Source organism: Euprymna scolopes, chromosome 25 (assembly GCF_053919585.1).
Source record: "Euprymna scolopes isolate OS-2025 chromosome 25, ASM5391958v1, whole genome shotgun sequence".
Lineage (NCBI taxonomy): Eukaryota > Metazoa > Mollusca > Cephalopoda > Sepiida > Sepiolidae > Euprymna > Euprymna scolopes.
Window position 1 is genome coordinate 52,779,582 of NC_136506.1, and position 19,881 is coordinate 52,799,462.

General features: G+C 40.9%; 1 long non-coding RNA gene across 1 annotated transcript; it reads left to right on the forward strand.

Moving 5' to 3' along the window:
* Positions 1-13,144: 13,144 nt before the first annotated feature.
* LOC145247350 (uncharacterized) lies at positions 13,145-15,245 on the forward strand. The gene is made up of 2 exons (XR_013863252.1): positions 13,145-14,045; positions 14,585-15,245. It is a non-coding gene; the product is annotated as an uncharacterized LOC145247350 (long non-coding RNA).
* The last annotated feature ends 4,636 nt before the right edge of the window (positions 15,246-19,881 follow it).

A 19,881-nucleotide genomic window follows, 5' to 3' on the forward strand; every position in this document is an offset into this window, starting at 1 on the left:
CGCCATTTGCTACGTCATGGACCGCATTTAATTCTTCGTCGCCATCTTGGTTACTGATCTGAACTACGCCGCCATCTTTGTTCAACATAATATCTCAGAACTTAAGAGGTTAACTACGCGACGGACTCCATTTGATTCTTGGTCGCCATCTTGGTTACTGATCTGAACTACGCCGCCATCTTTGTTCAACACAATGTCTCAAAACTTAACAGGTTATGCGCCCAGCCACCGTCTTTTCTTTGACGGATCGGAATCTAAATTCGAATTGTGGCAGGTAAAATTTCTGGGATATCTAAGGATTCGAAAACTACACGAAGTCATACAATCTACAACAGAGAATCCAAACGACCCCGGATTTCTCGAAAAAAACGCGACTATTTTTGCAGAACTGATTCAATGTTTAGACGATAGAAGTCTGTCTCTGATTAGAAGAGACGCATTGGACGATGGGAGGAAAGCATTGAACATATTAAGAGAACATTATTTATCAAAAGGGAAATCGAAAATAATATCGCTATATACAGAATTAACCTCTTTGAAACTTAACGAGGATGAAACGATTACCGACTACGTCATAAGGGCAGAAACAACCGCCAATGCCTTAAAACTCTCAGGTGAAATAATAAGCGATAGCTTGTTGATATCAATGACTCTCAAGGGACTTCTAGCCGATTTTAAACCATTTACAACTGTTATAACTTAGAAAGACAAACCACTAAATTTCAGCGAATTTAAAGTGGCATTGCGCAGTTACGAAAAGACTAATCGTATGCTCGTGGACAATAATAACTTCATCAATATTATAAAGTTCAAAAATGCTTCTCGAAAACAGACACCACCAAATTACACAACTCACTGCAACGTATTCTCCAAAAGTAATTTTCCCAAGAAAAAGAATAAAATTATCTGCTATAATTGTGGACCACCCAACCACAAAAGTTTCCAATATCGATATAAATGCTCTAAAATGGACTCCGTAAAAAATGTTGAGAACTTTGAGGAAGAACATACATTTCTATTTACATGTAACTTTGACAATACCACAAACGGTAAAAACCTCCTTGTAGACTGTGGTGCTACAGCGCACGTTATCACCAAGGAATCTAATTTTATTAATTTTGATTCAAACTTTAATCCTCAAAGTCATTTTGTCGAACTTGCTGACGGTAGTCAAATAAATAATATAGTCTTGAAAAGAGGCTATGCTAAAATATACCTAAAAAATAATAAAGGCGAAATCTGTAACTGTATTCTAATGCTCTGTTCATACCTTCATTTAAGCAAGACATATTTTCCGTGCAGGCTGCAATTAAACAAGGCGCGAATATACAATTTGGACAAAATACATCAAAATTGACATACCCCAATGGAACTGTATTTGACATTAAAGAAAATGGCCGACTATATTATTTAAAAAGTATGGTTCCCTCAAAAACTGCCTGTCACGACTTGGAAACCTGGCATAAAATTCTAGGACACTGCAATACAGCTGATATTAAAAAATTACCAAATGTAGTCGAAGCCATGAAAATAATACCTTCAGACGATCTTCCAAATTTTAATGTGTGTGCACAGGGGAAAATGACAAAAGATATAAGCCGAACACCAGACAAAAAAGCTACGAAAATTCTCTCAATTGTGCATTGTGACTTAGCAGGTCCGATCAGCCCGATGGGGAGAAACAATCTAAGGTACGTTTTGAACTTTATTGATGATTTTTCCGGTTTAATTATGGTTTATTTTCTAAAAAACAAATCCGACACTATCTTCGCCACTAAGAAATATTTAGCTGATGTTGCCCCGTACGGTTCAGTAAAATGTATTCGCTCAGACAATGGGACTGAATTTACTAGTAAAGACTTTGAACTTCTATTAATTAACCACTGTATTAAACACGAGAAATCGGCGCCGTCGCCGTACTCCTCCTTCCAAAATGGCACAGCTGAAAGGGCATGGCGAACCCTTTTGGAGATGAAAAGATGCCTACTTATCGAATCGAAATTAGCGCATAGTTTATGGACATACGATTTAATGGCAGCAGCATATATCAGAAATAGATCGTTCAATAAGAGGCTAGGGAAAACGCCACATAAAGCGTTTTGCGGTGTAAAACCTATAATGAATAGAATGCATCTATTTGGTTCTGATTGTTTTGCATTTATAGAAAACACCAGTAAACTAAATACTAAAAGCGAAAAAGATACTTTCGTAGGTTACGATAAAAATAGTCCGGCATACTTAATCTACTTTGCAGCTCAAAATGCCATAAAAAGGGTTAGATGTGTAAAATTCAATGATACATTAAATTTAAAAAATGGAGATCCAGTGAATGAAAAACGTGAAATATAACCTAGCATCTTAATCGATCACGATAAAGATATTAATAACGACGACAATTACAGTACTTCTGACGAAAACAGTAACCAGACACGTCGATACCCAATAAGGGAGCGAAAAAGGCCAGACTTCTTACAAATTGAAAAGATACAAGATTACGATGTGGATTACTGTTATTCGTTGAACAGCGCACCGGAAAGTTATAATGAGGCGATTAATTAACAAAACCACTAACAATGGGAACAAGCTATGGTATCTGAATTGAAAGCTTTATCTGAAAATAACACATACGAAATAGTGACAAAATCAACAGATAAAAATATAATTTCTTCACGCTGGGGTTTTTCCAAAAATAAATCACAGCTTCTGGCAGTGAAACTTTTAAAGCAAGATTTGTAGCGAAAGGTTTCTCACAAATTCCTGGAGTGGAATATCTTGCAACATTTTCACCAACGACAAATTTAACGACAATTAGAATTTTATTACAACTTGTCACTCAATACAATTTAAAAGTACATCAAATGGATGTAAAAAAAATGCTTATTTAAATGCTCGGATTGACTGTGAAATCTACATTTACTCTCCAGAGGGATTTAAAATGAAAAATAAAAATTGGGTGTGGAAATTAAATAAATCGTTATATGGACTAAAACAAAATGCACATAATTGGAATTTAATTATTTAATAGAACAGGAATTCAAACAATGTCCCGTGGACGCGTGCATGTATACCAAAAATGTAGGTAATAAATTGTTGATTTTGTTTTTTTGGGTTGACGATATATTACTCGCCTCAAACTGTGACAACACTTTAAGAGATGTTAAAAATGAATAAAATAAAAAAATTAAAATGGCCGATCTTGGACGACCGTCATGGTTCCTCGGTATAAAATTTACCTGTGAAAATGAAACTATAACTATGAACCAATCACGATACATTGAAAAAATTCTGCTCAAGTTCGGAATGCTAGATTGTAAGCCGCGTTCAACTCCCGTCGAAATGGACGTAAATAAAAATATAGGGATCCAAACAAAAATCATAGATAACCGAATATACAGGGAAATGGTAGGAAGCCTCATCTACTTGATGACCGCAACAAGGCCTGACATATGTTACACTGTAACAAAGCTATCTCAAAACTTATCGAAACCGACAATCGTGCAAAACAAATCCTTCGTTACCTAAAAGGAACCAAGGAACAATTTTTAAGATTTAAAAAATCCACATATCCTCTAAAATTTAGAAGGCTTCTCGGATTCAGATTGGGTTAACTCTGAGGATAGAAAGAGTATAGCGGGGTATTGTTTTAGACTGTCAAAGACTGGACCTATGATCTCTTGGAAAACTAAAAAGCAACAAATTGTTGCACTTTCTACTTGTGAAGCAGAATATGTGGCTCTTACTCATTCCGCGCAGGAGGCAATTTTTCTGAACACCCTTCTAAAATCTATTTTAAAACCAGATCTAAGTAAAAACCTATAGTAATTCATTGTGATAATCAGAGCAGTATCTTATTAGCAAATAATTCTATGATTCATCAAAGGTCGAAGCATATTGAAAGCAGATATCATTTTATAAGGGATGAAATAAGAAAAAAATCTATTACTCTTAGTTATGTGACGTCTGAGAATAATATAGCCGACATTTTCACTAAACCTATAAAAAGAATAAAATTAAGACATTTTATAACCGAACTTTTTGGAATCTAATTATGAATGAATCTCTTTTCAGAAACCCAAAAGGAGAAGCATGAACAGTTAAAATCACACCAACAACAAAAAAAAAAAAAAATTGTAAATTGTCCCGGGCACGACGTTAAACTGCGACCATTTCTCCCTTACTAACCAAATTAACCAATTAATACCTAACATAATGTTTCCAGTTTTTGTTACCAAAAAAAAAGCCACTTGTTAAAACCCTTCTGTAAACTTCCTATTTTGTCAAATAGTTCTTTTTGTATCTTTTTTTTGGCAAACATTTGTTAAAACAAAACAAAAATGTATATTTGTGAATTTTTGTGCATGTTTTTGTATGTATTTGAAAAGTATTCCATTTGTATGTTTATATATGTTTAAAAAGCGTTTATTTTTATATGTATCCAAAAAAAAATGGCTTCTTTTTGCACACATTATACCAATATATTAATTCTTTTTGACCAATGAGAATAAAGACAAATTGCCATAAAACCAGAAGAAAAAAAAACAATTATTTCATTGGTTTATTTTTCTTTGTTCATTTATTTTGATTTATTTATTTTTCTTTCCTTTTCTCAAGTGAAACCAAAATTGAATCCAAAAGGATTTTTCCATTATATCAAAAAAGGGGGTGTGTAAAATGTTTTTGACTTGTGATAGGGGGGTACATATTTAATTGCTGCCCACATCAGCATTATGTGGCACAAGGCCGGAAAGTGGGAACCCCGCAGGCTCCCCTAAAGGAGGGGCACTCCTGCAATTTTAAAAATTGCCTGAGTAACCCCGTCGGCATTCTCCGGTGGGGGGCGCCTCAGGCAGCAAGCAATAAACTTGCCCCACCAGAAAGCCCAGTGGCAAGGCCTGGGAGGGTGGACCTCCTAAGTTTACCCAGGCGGCGTAACTCAGTCCAACAGGTGCTGGGCCGGTTCCCGGCCCCTCACCTGTTGGGCTGAGTGTCAAGTGACGAATCCTTGACGTGTACTATCCTGTCTCCCTGCAGCTGAAGCCACTAGGAGACACATCCCATCACAATATACTAGTGATGTATATTTAGCCGTTTCGGCCCCAGCCTTGGCATTATCTACTGCCAAGGCCTCATTTGGGGTCTGAAACAACTTAGGCACCAGGGCCAGTAGGGGAATGGGGAAGAAAACGGGACTTTGCTAATGGACTAAGCTTCCTATCCGCTAGTTGTCAAATGAAACGCCCACTGTCTTCCGGTCCCTTCCCCGGGGGGAGAGGTGAAAGCAAGCAGGTCGTTCCCTAGTGGGGAGTGGAGGACCTAAAGGACAGCACTTTTGCGTACGAAAATAACTTGGGGTTGGGGTCAACAGGGATGGATGGCGTCTTCCAAGATAGAATGCGTAATGGGCAAAACAGGCCGGGGACAAAACAAACAAGTGGACTGGGAATCTTTAGAAGCTCTCCTAGTGCCGACTAACAAAAAAATAAAGTGACTACGGGAACAGGATCGACACACATACTTACACTAGTCTAGGCCCTAACAAAATACATGCTTTCCACTCTTGGTGGTTACTCAGCCTAACTAAACCCTAATCCTACCCATGTTACAAGGTAAACCTTGTATTAAACCATAGGGCTGGGTTCTGAGTAAACGACAATAAACCCCAGCACCTTAGGACCAATACCACTAGGGTAGGAACACGAGCTCAAAACTAGCGCCTCGTCGGATGCACAAACTAGTGTTGTGCACCAATCTACTATCAAAGTCTATGCGGTGCAATATTTCCCAATCATATCTGATCTTTATTTTAAGTTGATGCTTAAAATAAACGACCATATCCTGATCGAAAACAGATCGCCCCTCATAAACAATGCCCAGACGTGAAACCAACGTCACTAATCTAGCTACAGCTAGGATCGCAAGAAACACCACCCGTTTCTCCCTTGTAAACGGCGGGTCCACATTGTCAATAACGTACGCTAAATCAAGTGGCACCGACCGCTCAGGGTGGATGCGAGCAGTTACCTCTCCAACATACTCCCAGAGACTCCGCACCCCGCTGCAAAGAAAGAACACATGTTCCCTCGTCTCCTCCTCCTCCTCCTCCTCTTCCTCCTCGGTGTTGCAGCGTGGACACAGGGGATAATAATATTCACTATCCCGAAGATCCCTGGCTAGTCTACCGAAGAGTAGCAGCGCGTCCCAGACTAGCCTCCACGTTATGGAATATTCCGCATTATTAATGTAGCTACTGGCAGGCGCCTAACTCCACAGCGAGAGAACTTCCCCTCTCGACAGATGCAGCCACTTCACCAGTGGATCTTTTGCGGTACCCACCACTAACACCTCATATAGCCTCCTCCTAGGCCGTGCAAGGTCCCTGGACCCCCGGTAATGCCCTAAGGGCGGCTTGGCATTTGGTCAGGAAACGCAGTTCCCCCACCGGTCTTCTGCGACCTTCAGCAGCAGGGGCGGATATGAGCCGTGGAAAAGCTCGTTCCACGACTGGTACCCAGTGCGTTTCCTCCATTAGTGTCCGACTCAGGAACACCAGTCTTTCTGCATGCTTGTGATTTTCAAAGAAGTTTGAAAAGAAGGCCCTCTACAGCCTTACAGCAATCCGCAGGCAGGGGAAGTACAGACAAGCGGTAAATGATCAACGGAAACACGTACGTAGCACATGCCTCAGCGCAACCCTACGAATCCAAATCTCCATTTAGCTGGCTCACCCCGCCTTACTGCGGCCCGAGCGGCTAGCTGTGAAGGGATGGTTACGGAGCGTGAGGTCATTACTGCGTTGAAGCCGGTTGGCCACAACAAATCTCCGGGGCTTGATGGTTTGCCCTACGAATTGTTCTTGAGGCTGTCGCCCATGTTTGTGCCCCTTCTGACGGGCGTGTTTAACCACTGGTTTGCCCAGGTCTAGATCCCGAGGCAGATAACCAAAGGAGTGGTCACGCTTCTGAAGAAGGGGGACCAACATGGAGGGGGGAATCTAGACGATTATAGGCCCATCACTCTGCTTAATGCAGATTTCAAGATTTTGGCCCGCGTTCTTGCGAACCGACTGCAGGTTATTATTGGTGACTTGATCGAACCGGATCAGAACTACGTTGTGAAGGGTCGATCGATTCAGAACAATTTGCACTTGGTTCGCACGATCATAGAGGGTTTAGAAGACGACACTGAAACTGCGCTGATCAACTTAGATCAGTTCAAGGCGTTCAATAGGGTGGACCATGGATTCCTGAGGTCTGTTGTGGAAATCGCCGGCTTTGGTCTGGACTTCCACAAGTGGATCTCCGGCCTGTATCGTGATCCCGCGATAGTGATGCAAGTAAACGATAAGTTGTTGGTGTCCTTTGGGGTCTTCCAGTCGGTGCGGCAGGGTTGCCCGCTGTCGCCTCTGTTGTATGTCCTGGCGTTGGAACCCTTCCTTCGCAAATTAAGGGACGAGGCGGCGAGACCAGTCCTGCGCGGCATAGCTCAACCTAGCGGCAAATTTGCCAGGGTGTCCACATATGCTGATGACGTCACCGTGTTCGCTGCAAGGCATAGCAACGTTAGAGCGGTGATAGAGGCGATCGCTGAGTACGAAGTTGTCACAGGGGCCGTAATCAATCGCAGCAAGTCCGTTGGCCTGCGGTTGGGCGCCTAGACCGGGGTAAACTCGCTTCCAGGTGCGTTCGGCTGGACTGATGGCCCGGTAAAGATCCTCGGTGTGTTGTTTGGGCCGGACCTCCAGGACAAGAATTAGTCGGAAGTACAGACGAAGGTCGAGTCGTCGGTTGGGACTTGGATTCGGAGGAAATTGTCCTTAAAGGGTCGCGCGGAGGCATGTGCTACGTACGTGTTTCCTTTGATCCTTTACCATTTATCTGTTCTTCCCTTGCCTGCGGATCGCTTTCAAACTTCTATGGATGGGAGGAAAGCCGTATGTCTGCACACAGGTCTGTACACAGAAGCTTAGCGAGGGAGGCTTGGGGATGCCTGATCTGCAAAGCTACAAGCACGCAGAAAGATTGGCGGGAAGTTCTCTTGCTTTGGAATTGGGCACCTGCCAGTAGCTACATCAATAATTCTGAATTTTCAATTACGTGGAGGCTAGTCCGGGACGCGTTGCCACTCTTTGGCAGACTAGCCAGGGATTGTAGGGATAGTGAAGAGTGAAGAGTATTATCCCTCGTGCCCACGCTGCAATGATGAAGAGGAGGAGGAAACGAGAGAACACGCGTTCTTTCTTTGCAGCAGGGTGCGGAGTCTCTAGGAGTATGTCGGAGACGTAATAGCTCGCATCGATCGGTGCCACTTGATTTAGCATACGTAGTCGACAATGTGGACCCGCCGTTTGACAGGGAGAAACGGTTGGTGTTTCTAGCGATCCTAGCGGTAGCTCGGTTAGTGACGTGGGTTACACGCCTGGGCAATCTCTATGAGGAGCAATCGTTTTCCGATCAGGATCTGGTTGTCTATTTTAAGCATCAACTTAAAATGAAGATCAGATTTGATTGGAATAGATTGCACCGCATAGATTTTGATAGGAGATGGGTGCACAACACTAGTTTGTGCATCCGACGAGGAGCTGGGTTCGAGTTCGTGTTTCCACCCTAGTGGTATTGGTCCTAAGGTGCTGGGGTCTATATTTTTTCTCGGAACACAGCCCTTTGGTTTAATACAAGATTTACCTTTTAATATGGGTAAGAGTAGGGTTAGTTAGGCTGAGTAACCACCAAGAGTGGAAGATAAGTTCTTTATTAGGGCCTAGACTAGGGAAGTAAGTGTGTCGATCCTGTCCCCGAGTCTTTATTTTTCCATCGGCACTAGGAGAGCTTCCAAAGATGCCCAGTCCACTTGTTTTTTTTGTCCCTGGCCTGTTTTTTCGCCCATTACGTCCTTTATCTTGGAAGACGCCGTCCATCCCTATTGACTCCAACCCCAAGTTATTTTCGCAGAAGAGCAGTCCTTTAGATCCTCCACTCCTCACTAGGGAACGACCGGCTTGCTTTCACCTCTCACCACGGGGATGGGGACCGGAAGACAGTGGGCGTTCTAATGGACAAATAGCAAGTAGGATGGGAAGGTCCCCTTACTAACCCGCCCCCATATGCATTTTGTTTATTTGTTTTTTTTTCTTTCTTTTTGGTGTTTCATAGTTTTCCCCCCATCGCATCATCTCACCACCATCTTATTACGAAAAAAAAAGTAAAAAAAAAGAATATATACTTTGTTTGGTTTGTAGATATACATTTTATTTTGTTTTGTAAATAATATTATTTTTTCAACAGAACGCATGAAGTCGCCTGTCATCCTGTAAGCTGGGGAGATGTTTTTAAAGTAGGTCCTGGTAAAAATGAAGGCGTATTTAGCGTGATAGATCTCTAGTGTAGAAAATCTAATAAAGTACTTGTCTTCCATACAAGTCTAGCATAGCTTTAGTAAAGATCCGGTTTTTTCCCCCAATCCCCTTACTGGCCTTAGTGCCTAAGCTCTTTCAGACCCCAAATGAGGCCTTGGCAGTAGATAATGCCAAGGCCGGGGCCGAACGGCTAAATAAAAGTTCGCCATTTGCTACGTTCTCGGCATCTTTTGACAAGATCAAAGTGTTGTGTTGCGCTCACTTGACTTTCAAAAGACCAAGAAATGCCACCTATTTGTCCAGCTTTTTGGACAAGTTCAAGGGTTTTATTCGTTTAGCCTGAAAGCTAGTCCAGTGTCTGGACCCAACTTAAGCAGCTGGCAGGGCTAAGGGAAGCCGACGTGCCTTTTTAGGCGAAGGTCCCCTTAGTTTCCAAATCGGCGGGTTGGGAAAGGGCACTGGGCCAACAACTAGGGGGCAGGCCTCTGCCTCTTCACCATGGGGGACGCCCCTGGTGTAGAAATGCGAGAGAAGGGTTCGGGGGTGCCATCCCGAAAGGCACCTCCAGGTCGAGAAGGGTTTCGGGGGTCGCTACCCACAGTGACGGTTCGTGGTCGGTTCTGGGGGTCGCCGCCCCCAATTCGGTCGGAAGTAGCGTGGTGCCGGGGGTCGCCGCCCCCAATTCGGTCGGTTCGAGAGCGGTCGGTACGGTTCCGGGGGCCGCAGCCCTCACTTCAGTAGGTCCGGGTACGAGTGCAGCAGAGACCGGTAGCCCACGAGGAGGTGAAGTGCCTTACAAAAGGAAAAAGAGAAGACGACCGGTGAAACACTGGTGGGTCATAGGCGAGAATACAGCAACGCCCACACTGTGGCACTATTTCCTTGTGCCACTGTTTCTAACACACTCTGCAGCATGGACGGGTGGTAAATTGTCCATGAGCGTAGAGATACAAAGAAACCCCTTCCCATAATTCCCTTGCTATCTTTCTGTCTTTTTTCCTGCACGACCACCATGATGTGAGGACGCATAGTCTGTCTCTCCGTAAATGAGGGGGGCCACCCCCTCCCTCAACACTAGTTAGGGTAGGTTAGTTAGCTTTGAAAAGCCTATTGTAAAAATTAATTGTAAATTGTTTTTTTTTGTAATATATATTGTATCTCTAATGTAAAATAAAATAGTTAGTTATACCTTTGTATATTACAATTGTGTCGCGTGTCATTTTTCTTGTGTCTGCCATGAAGACCTTCATAAATGTCTGAAGTCGAAAGGCGGCCCTGAGGACAAAGAGATGAAGATTCCCACCAGAATGCCATCAGGGTGAAGAGATCATCTTGAGAAAAGAAAGGAGCCACACCCAGATCCAACATCTCAGGTATGATTTTCTTCTTGTTACTCAGACCCTAATGACTGGCCCATCTTCATGTCTTCATGGGACCGCTTTAAGACATTTACTATAACACGTCTGTCGGTCACACCTCGGTGGCCGGCTGATAGTGTTATAAATGTTGCCTTAAGACGCAGGATTGACCCTGGTTAATTACCAGACGGATCTCGTCGCATCTGTGTCGCAGTATAAATGATGCACTATGACCAGAACATATTGTTTCCCAGCATGGAAATAATTTCGACCCTTAAACCCACGGCACAACCAAAAATAACGACCACTAGACGAATCGAATAAAAAAAAAATGGTCCACGGTCTTTAAAAACGGAAAAACTATTTCTGGCAAAATTTTTAAAAAATGGCAGACCAGTACACACGCGCACAAAAAAAAAAAAAAAAAAAAAAAAAAACGCACTCAAAAAGGAAAATTCAGAACCTGAACAAAAAATTGTCTTGCACCTACAAAAAAAAACAAAAAAACAGTTTACAAAGGATCGATTAAAAAAAAAAGAGTATTGAAAGTAACCCTTCGAAAAAAAAGTAAGAAATGTGTCCCACAAAAAAAAAAAAAAAAAAAAACAGAGATGAGAAAAAAGTGTCTCTAGAATATGCAATATCTCTTTCTCTCTCACGCTTTCTCTCTTTCTGTCTGTCTCCGGATATATATCGATATGTGTGTATATCTATGCATCTTGTTATTACATGAAAAAAAAAAAAGAAAAAAATCCTTCAAACACGAAGCTCGAAAAATAAATTTAAAAGGGGGAAAAAAGGAAAGAAAATAAAGGATACCTAACATTTTTTATCTGATCTTTATTTCAGGTTTATAAAAATATAGAACTTTTTAAAAAATTCTTTTGACTTTGCAAGTGTTAGATTCAGATTTGAAAAAATAGAACTTTTACATTACATTTTATTCCATGAACAGTTGATGTGTTTATTTTTCAGGTTAGGTAACAATTAAAGCTGAAACATAAGGGGACATTTTTTTTGAATTGATAATGTTTCTTTTATTGATGTTTTGTCTGTTTAAAAAGAAAAAAAAATGTTACTGGTAAAAAAAAAAAATTGGGGTTAGATAATATGAAAGTTTTGTGTTAGAATGTATTTTACAAAATTGTTCAAAATAAGATTGTTTTTCTATTTTCTTCTTTTTTTTTTTTAAACTCGTAGAAATGTTTAATGTCTACCTGTCACTCATTTTTTAAAACAATGGCCGCACATGGGAAAGATAAGCGAAGATGACCTCGTCATGGTGTTTGCGAGGGTGTTGAGGAATGGGTGGTAGAACAATGCTATCTGCCTCTCTCTCTCTCTCTTCTTCTCTCTATCTTTCTCTCTCTCTCTCATTCCCTTACCTTTTAGGGTCTATGAGGACGAGAGAGTGACTTTTAAAATCGAAGAGTTTTTTTTGTGAGATTACGTAATAGTGTTATGAGGGTGGTAGGGTGTGTAATGGCATCGCTCTGTCTCTATCCCCTTCTTTCCCCCTCATTCTCTCTCTCTCTCTACTCTTGCGTTTTAATGAGTGTATAGCTAAACCCCCATGGCTGATTGCAGGAGGGCATATAATAACGAATTAACTTGGAGTTTTTTTAAATTTTTCTACCAAGTTTAAAGAACAAAATTATTTATGCTTCGTTAAATTACATTAAATGATGTCTTCAATTGGTTTTTATTAAAAATAAAAACAGAGACAATTATTCAAACAGAACTTGAAGTACTTTTTTGAAATCTTCGAGTGTTTGGAAAAGCCAACTGTTACATGATTACGTTAATTTTTTAAGAGTTCTCTGAAATGTTCATAGTTTTTTTAAAGAAAAATTACGCTATTACATTTCGAATATTCTCTGAATTTTTAATAATTTCTAAGGAAATATTATTTGACTAACAAAAGAAATTTTCCTGAATTCTAGATGATTTTTAAGGAAGAATTATTCGAGCGAATTCTTTAATTGAAGGTTTATTTGAAATTGGACCGTATGATAGGGGTCCCTGAAATATTGACTGAGGAGTATATACGTAAAATTGAATTAATTCTTAAGAAGAAAAGGGATTTCCTCGGTTTAGAGGGATCTCTCTTTAATTGAGGCTTTAATTTTTTCGAGCTGTTAACTATACAGAACTGGTCGTTAACTAATGTAACTCCCAGGTGTGGCGGGAGTTTGTTAATTCGAAATAATCCTTGTGAGTGAGTTTAGGAAAAGAGTTGCTTTTAAATAATAAAATAATTACTTTGCAAAAAAAAGTTAATTAACGTGAAAAGTTTCTGAATTCGAAATGACCTTGATAATGGTCTAAAAGAAGAAATCATTTTTAAGAATCAATTAAATAAAAATAATTATTACGAAATGAAAACGTTTTGGGATGTCTCTGAATCTCATTGTGAAGGGCAAATTGATTCAAAATGAATTTTCTATGATCTTTTAGGAAGATTAATATTAATGATGAACCAAATGTTTGGAATAATTTTTGAATTGTATTACGAAAAATGGGTCTATTCGAAGTTTATGACCTTTTGAGAAGATTGTTTTTAAAGTAATAAATGAATTACTTTGCAAAGAAGTTAACTAACATAAATTGATTTTAACGATGAACCAAAATACTTGAAATAATTTTTAAATTTTGGAATTAAATTTTAATGATCTTTTGTAAATCAAGTTTTGAAAAAATACACATACTTTTTAAATGTACCCTGAAATTTGGGAAAAAGTTAATTATGAATGTAATAACTTGTAATGCGTTTGCATTGTGTAAACAAATTCTAATTGTGACCGAGGTGCTCTGAAATGATTTTTTAAAAATGTTTTCTTTTTAAGAAAAAAAATTGTTAACACCCTATTTCATTGATTTAATGTATACCAGGTTTCTGAATTGTTTATTTTTGGAAATTTTTTTCCCCCTAATTGAGTATTCTAACTCATGAAGGCTGAGTGCCCTTCTTAATTAATTCTTTATATAATTAATAAATATTCCGTGGTGGATAGTTTTTATTGGTCGCTCGGCGGCAGACTCCTTGCTCTAACAGAATTAATTGGATTAGAACCTCTGAAGACCGAGGTTTTACTAAATCCATATAGGTCGGCGTGATGAGGTCACATAACCCCGACTTATCTAAAATATATTATACTGGTTGCTGAAGAGAGCGTAAGTCCAGTAACTGAAGTAATAACTTGGAATACATATAGGTCGGCGTGGTGAGGTCACGTAACTCCGACTTGGTTAAAATACATTATACTGGTTGCTGAAGGGAGCGTAAATCCAGTTACGAAAATAATGTTATGCAGACTAAATTAAAAAACGTATAGGTCGGCGTGATAAACTCACGTAGAATCCGGCTTAGTGAAATACGTATAAGTCGGCGTGATAAACTCACGTAGAATCCGGCTTAGTGAAATACGTATAAGTCGGCGTGATAAACTCACGTAGAATCCGGCTTAGTCAAATACGTATAGGTCGGCGTGATAAACTCACGTAGAATCCGGCTTAGTCAAATACGTATAGGTCGGCGTGATAAACTCACGTAGAATCCGGCTTAGTGAAATACGTATAGGTCGGCGTGATAAACTCACGTAGAATCCGGCTTAGTGAAATACGTATAGGTCGGCGTGATAGACTCACGTAGAATCCGGCTTAGTCAAATACGTATAGGTCGGCGTGATAAACTCACGTAGAATCCGGCTTAGTCAAATACGTATAGGTCGGCGTGATAAACTCACGTACAATCCGGCTTAGTGAAATACGTATAGGTCGGCGTGATAAACTCACGTAGAATCCGGCTTAGTGAAATACGTATAGGTCGGCGTGATAAACTCACGTACAATCCGGCTTAGTGAAATACGTATAGGTCGGCGTGATGAACTCACGTAAAATCCGGCTTTGTTAAAAAATATTATAATGGTTGCTTAAGAAAGTGTAAATCCAGTAACTGAAATCATGAGGTCATTGCCTCGATGGAGGGCGAGGATGATTACCCTCTCTGGTATTTGAAGCAGTATACCAGTCTACCAGGAGCCTGGTGGAAAAAAATAACTTGCTTCACTGAGTTCCTGATGGAACGTAGAGCATGGGGACATTGATTGCTGACGGCCGGTTGACGCACCATTCACGGAAAATTAGGGACTTCTGAAATTTATGAATACTCATAAATTTCGGATTGCATAGGGAGGGATGTGGCACTATTTCCTTGTGCCACTGTTTCTAACACACTCTGCAGCATGGACGGGTGGTAAATTGTCCATGAGCGTAGAGATACAAAGAAACCCCTTCCCATAATTCCCTTGCTATCTTTCTGTCTTTTTTCCTGCACGACCACCATGATGTGAGGACGCATAGTCTGTCTCTCCGTAAATGAGGGGGGCCACCCCCTCCCTCAACACTAGTTAGGGTAGGTTAGTTAGCTTTGAAAAGCCTATTGTAAAAATTAATTGTAAATTGTTTTTTTTTGTAATATATATTGTATCTCTAATGTAAAATAAAATAGTTAGTTATACCTTTGTATATTACAATTGTGTCGCGTGTCATTTTTCTTGTGTCTGCCATGAAGACCTTCATAAATGTCTGAAGTCGAAAGGCGGCCCTGAGGACAAAGAGATGAAGATTCCCACCAGAATGCCATCAGGGTGAAGAGATCATCTTGAGAAAAGAAAGGAGCCACACCCAGATCCAACATCTCAGGTATGATTTTCTTCTTGTTACTCAGACCCTAATGACTGGCCCATCTTCATGTCTTCATGGGACCGCTTTAAGACATTTACTATAACACGTCTGTCGGTCACACCTCGAACAGCCCTCAGAAGTCCACAGCGGAGGAGCTGAGGAAAACAAAGTCTATGGAGGTGATTGTGGTTGATGGGTGCTCTCCGGGGATAGTAGGGGCAAAGGATAAAGCACCAGTGCCAGTCAGTGCGGAGGAATGGCCAGCCCTCTCGAAGGACGATTCTCCGATCCCGGCTGCACAGAGGCAAGTTGCTACAGCACCAACTTGGTGTGGCACTCAGAAGGAAACAGCACCGATAACGGAAGCGTTGGGTCCGAGGGAAAAAAAGACCCCACAATATTATAAGGACCTGTATGAACAGAAATATCAGCAATATGTGGAGGGGACGGAAATGAAAGTGGTCCCAGGGATCTTGGAAACATTGCAAGAACGCACAGTTTCCCTTGTGACGTACGAGGTGAAAGGCAAAGGACTGACTGGAATCCCCAAGGAAAAAATGCTCGAGATCCTTGGGGAATTAAAGATCCCCACACAGTATATGGTCCGGCGTTTCCACGCCACTTGGGATCTCCTTCTGCCAACGAAAGAGGAGGCAATAAGAATTGCAAAAGGGGAAAAATTATTGCCTACGACTGGAATGCATGTCTAAGCGTCGTGCGTTCGTGACGATCATTGGAGTACCGTGCTTCGTATCGGAGGACCAGCTGGGAGCGACAATGTCCCAGTTTGGGGAGGTGGAGATGGTGCAGCCGGTGATGGGCCCCAGGGGCATAAAAACAGGGGATGTCAAGGTCGAGATGAGAGTAACTAGGAAAGAGTTCGACAATATCCACTCCCAGTTGACATGCGAGGGCTGGCACATGCTGGTCATAGTGGAAGGTCGAAGACCGCACTGCTGGCACTGCCAGAAACCGGGACATTTGTCCCGCTTCTGCCCCAAGAGAAAGGCAGCAGAGGCAGAAAAAGAGAAGGTGGTTGCGAGGCCAGCGGAGAAGGAAGGAAAAAGAATGGAGGTAGAGAAGAACGAAGCCAGCACCTGGAGTAAAGTGGTTGCAAAAAAAGTCCAAAAAACCAGCAGAAGAGACAGCTCCTCAAACAACGCCAAGAGGTGCAACGGTGTCGGCCAAGAGAAAACTAATAACAAGTTCCTCTGAGTCTGAGGACTCCATTTTATTTCAGTATTTAATTAACGGTTAATTTAAAAAAAAATCTTTTGAACGCTGTTAACTTAAATTCCTCATTTCAGTTTACATTTTGGAGACGGACGTGTTTTTGTTGAGATAAGTGATTTCAATTTTAATCATACTTTTTATTTTTAGATTCAAATATTAATAACTCCATTTTATTTCAGTATTTAATTTATGTATTTCTGTTTTATTAAATGCTAGCTTTTTTTCTCGTCCATAAATGTTTATTTATCTACCAAGTTGATTGCAAAAATAGATTACGAATTTGTACTCATTCTTAGTTCGTGAGAGGGGAATCTATCACCATACTTTCCCTTAAACACGTCTGTTGGACTTTTATTAAGTAGAATACTTAATGTTTTTTTTTGTTTTTTTTTTTAATGAAGAGTAGAAAACGCATTGTGGATGCGTTATCGGCAGCTCCTGTTACTCTCGCTTCTTCTTATTTGTCCCTCAGTCCTCATTTTTTAATGAGTGATTTTTCTGACAAAGGGAGAAGAAAAAGCTGTTTTCTAGGTTGGCAGTATTTTGCGCGAACAGTTGGCAGAGATGGCGGAAATTTTCTGTTTCTATGTCTATCCTTGTAGCCATGTCACTAGTAAGGGTGCTGGAGGTAAACGTTTTGTCTGGGCTGACGTTATCCGCCTGATAGTCAGAGACCCGAACCTTGGATACCTACTAAGGAGGCTGTCCTATCAGCAGGTGCAAAGTACTGGGGCTGCTGTATTGCCATTTGGTGAATGGATTCTGGACCATGCAGTAGCTTCTGGTGGGGCCTCTTGATGCCATACTAGTGAGTAATTGTTCAGGCTTTACCTTATCATTATCTACAAATAAAAAAATTAAAAAAATCTGCGTTTCTTTTTCTCTCTTAGTTTCCCCTCTCTGTCCTGCTCTAAGTAAATCTGACGACCTAGTCCACAAATTCCAAAATTACATCATGACAAGTTTCAAGAAAAAATACACGATTAAACCCGGTTCTCCAACTTCCAATGTAGACCCCTACTACTATGTCTCCTTCTCCAACATCAGGGGTCTACGTTCTAACCTTCCAGAGGTTGAAACCCAATTACAGGAGACTAAACCAGACCTTTTATTTTTAAGTGAAACTGGCATTGGACAGGCTATTTCCCTAGAAGAGTTCGCAATTAAAGGATACTCTAACTTAACTTCTAAATCTGACCCCCAAGATCGCCATGGGCATGGAATATGTGCCTATATTAGGGATAACTTTCCATGTGGTAGGGACATCTCCAGGGAAGATCCTAACTTACCCTATATGTGCTTCCGGGTTGCTTTAGCTCACACTACGGCATTTATATTTACTCTCTATCGCCCCCATAACAGCGGAGTTACTATCTTTCAAAGCATATCTGAGAAAATTGACCAAGTCCTATCTGCTTATCCTTCAGCTAACATTCACGTATGTGGTGACTTCAATGTTTACAACCTCGAATGGTTGACTCACTCTAACAAGACCGACGATGAGGGGAGGTTCTGTCATGATTTCTCCATTGCCTATGACCTCACTCAGATTGTTCAGGAACCCACCCGTGTGCCCGACAATGACGGCCAGTATGCGAGCCTACTAGACCTTTTTCTCACAACTTGCCCTGAACTATGTTCAGTTTCTGTTCTGTCGCCTCTTGGATCTTCCGACCACTCTGTTGTATCAATTAAGATAAAAATGAAATGTAATAAGTCCCCAGACGTACCTCTCCATCGTACAGTATATCGATACACTAAGGCTGACTGGGATAGCTTCCGTACATTTATATCTGATCTACATCTGCATTCCATGTTTAAAAAGGATGTGTCCTCTATAGTATCAGACCTGACGGAATGGTTAATTGTAGGTATTGACCGTTTCATACCCTCGAAAAAGTTTCAGCAAAAACCTAACAGCCAGCCATGGTTCTCTCCAGAATGTGCTGCTGCCATTGCGTACAAAAATCACTTTTTCCACTGTTTCCAACGTAATAGACGTATGAAAACTAAAGCCGCTTTCAGGACTGCCAGCAACCATTGTAAGAAAGTAATAAGGAATGCAAGAGAGTTGTATGCTCAATCTGTTAAGTCCAAAGTAGCTGAACAGCGGCTTGGTTCCCACCAGTTTTGGCAAATAGCAAATAGAATCCTGAACAGAAGCGTGTGCTCCATCCCAACTATTATCAATGGACCTGAGGTAATCTCGTCAGCATAAGACAAAGCCAAACTCTTTGTCAAGAACTTTGCAGCTAATTCTACCCTTTGCGATCAAGGCCGCCAACCCCCAATATTTCCTCCTGTATCAGAAAACACGCTATGTGATATACGTATATCTGTACGTGATGTTGCCAAGCTAATCAAAAACTTGATTCCAGTAAAGCAACTGTCCCTGACGGTATTCCAATTATAGTACTCAAAAAACTTCAACCAGAACTAGCACCCATACATACAAAACTATTTAAACGTTGTCTTAAGGAGAATAGTTTCCAATCTCCCTGGAAAATCTCATCAGTATGCCCTGTATTTAAGAATTCAGGTGATCGCTCATCCCCCTCTCAGTACAGGCCAATAAGTCTCCTGTGCGTCATGAGTAAGTTGCTGAAATCTGTGTTAAATACAGAAGTAATCAACCATCTCAACAAAAATAACCTTCTTAGTGACACGCAATATGGTTTCCGTTCTGCTAGATCTACATCAGATGTGCTTACAGTTATATCTAATAGGATTAGCAAATCTCTCGATAGAGGCAACCTTTCTAGGGCAATTGCTCTTGACATATCTAAGGCCTTTGATAGGGTATGGCATAAAGGTTTACTTCATAAGATCTCTAGCTATGGTATTGCTGGAAATGTCTTCTCAATTATTAAATCATTTCTTTCTGATAAGTTCATGAGAGTAGTAGTTGAGGGGCAAAAATCAGAAGCTCATGGTATTAATGCCGGTGTCCCTCAGGGGTCCATCCTGGGCCCAACTGTTTTCCTGATCTACATTAATGATCTTCCAAATCACATCCTTACATCATTTGTAGACATTTATGCTGACGACACGACCATTTATGGTAGCACATCTAAGACAGTAACGACCAAGTTCTCTCCAATTCTCTCTCTCCTCTGATCTTGAGCACGTAGTACAATGGGGTAAGGAGTGGCTGGTTACTTTTAATGCATCTAAAACCAAGCTTCTCTCTTTACATCATCAACATTCTGATCCACATCTGGCATCAATTGAAATGAATGGCTCTCGTCTTCA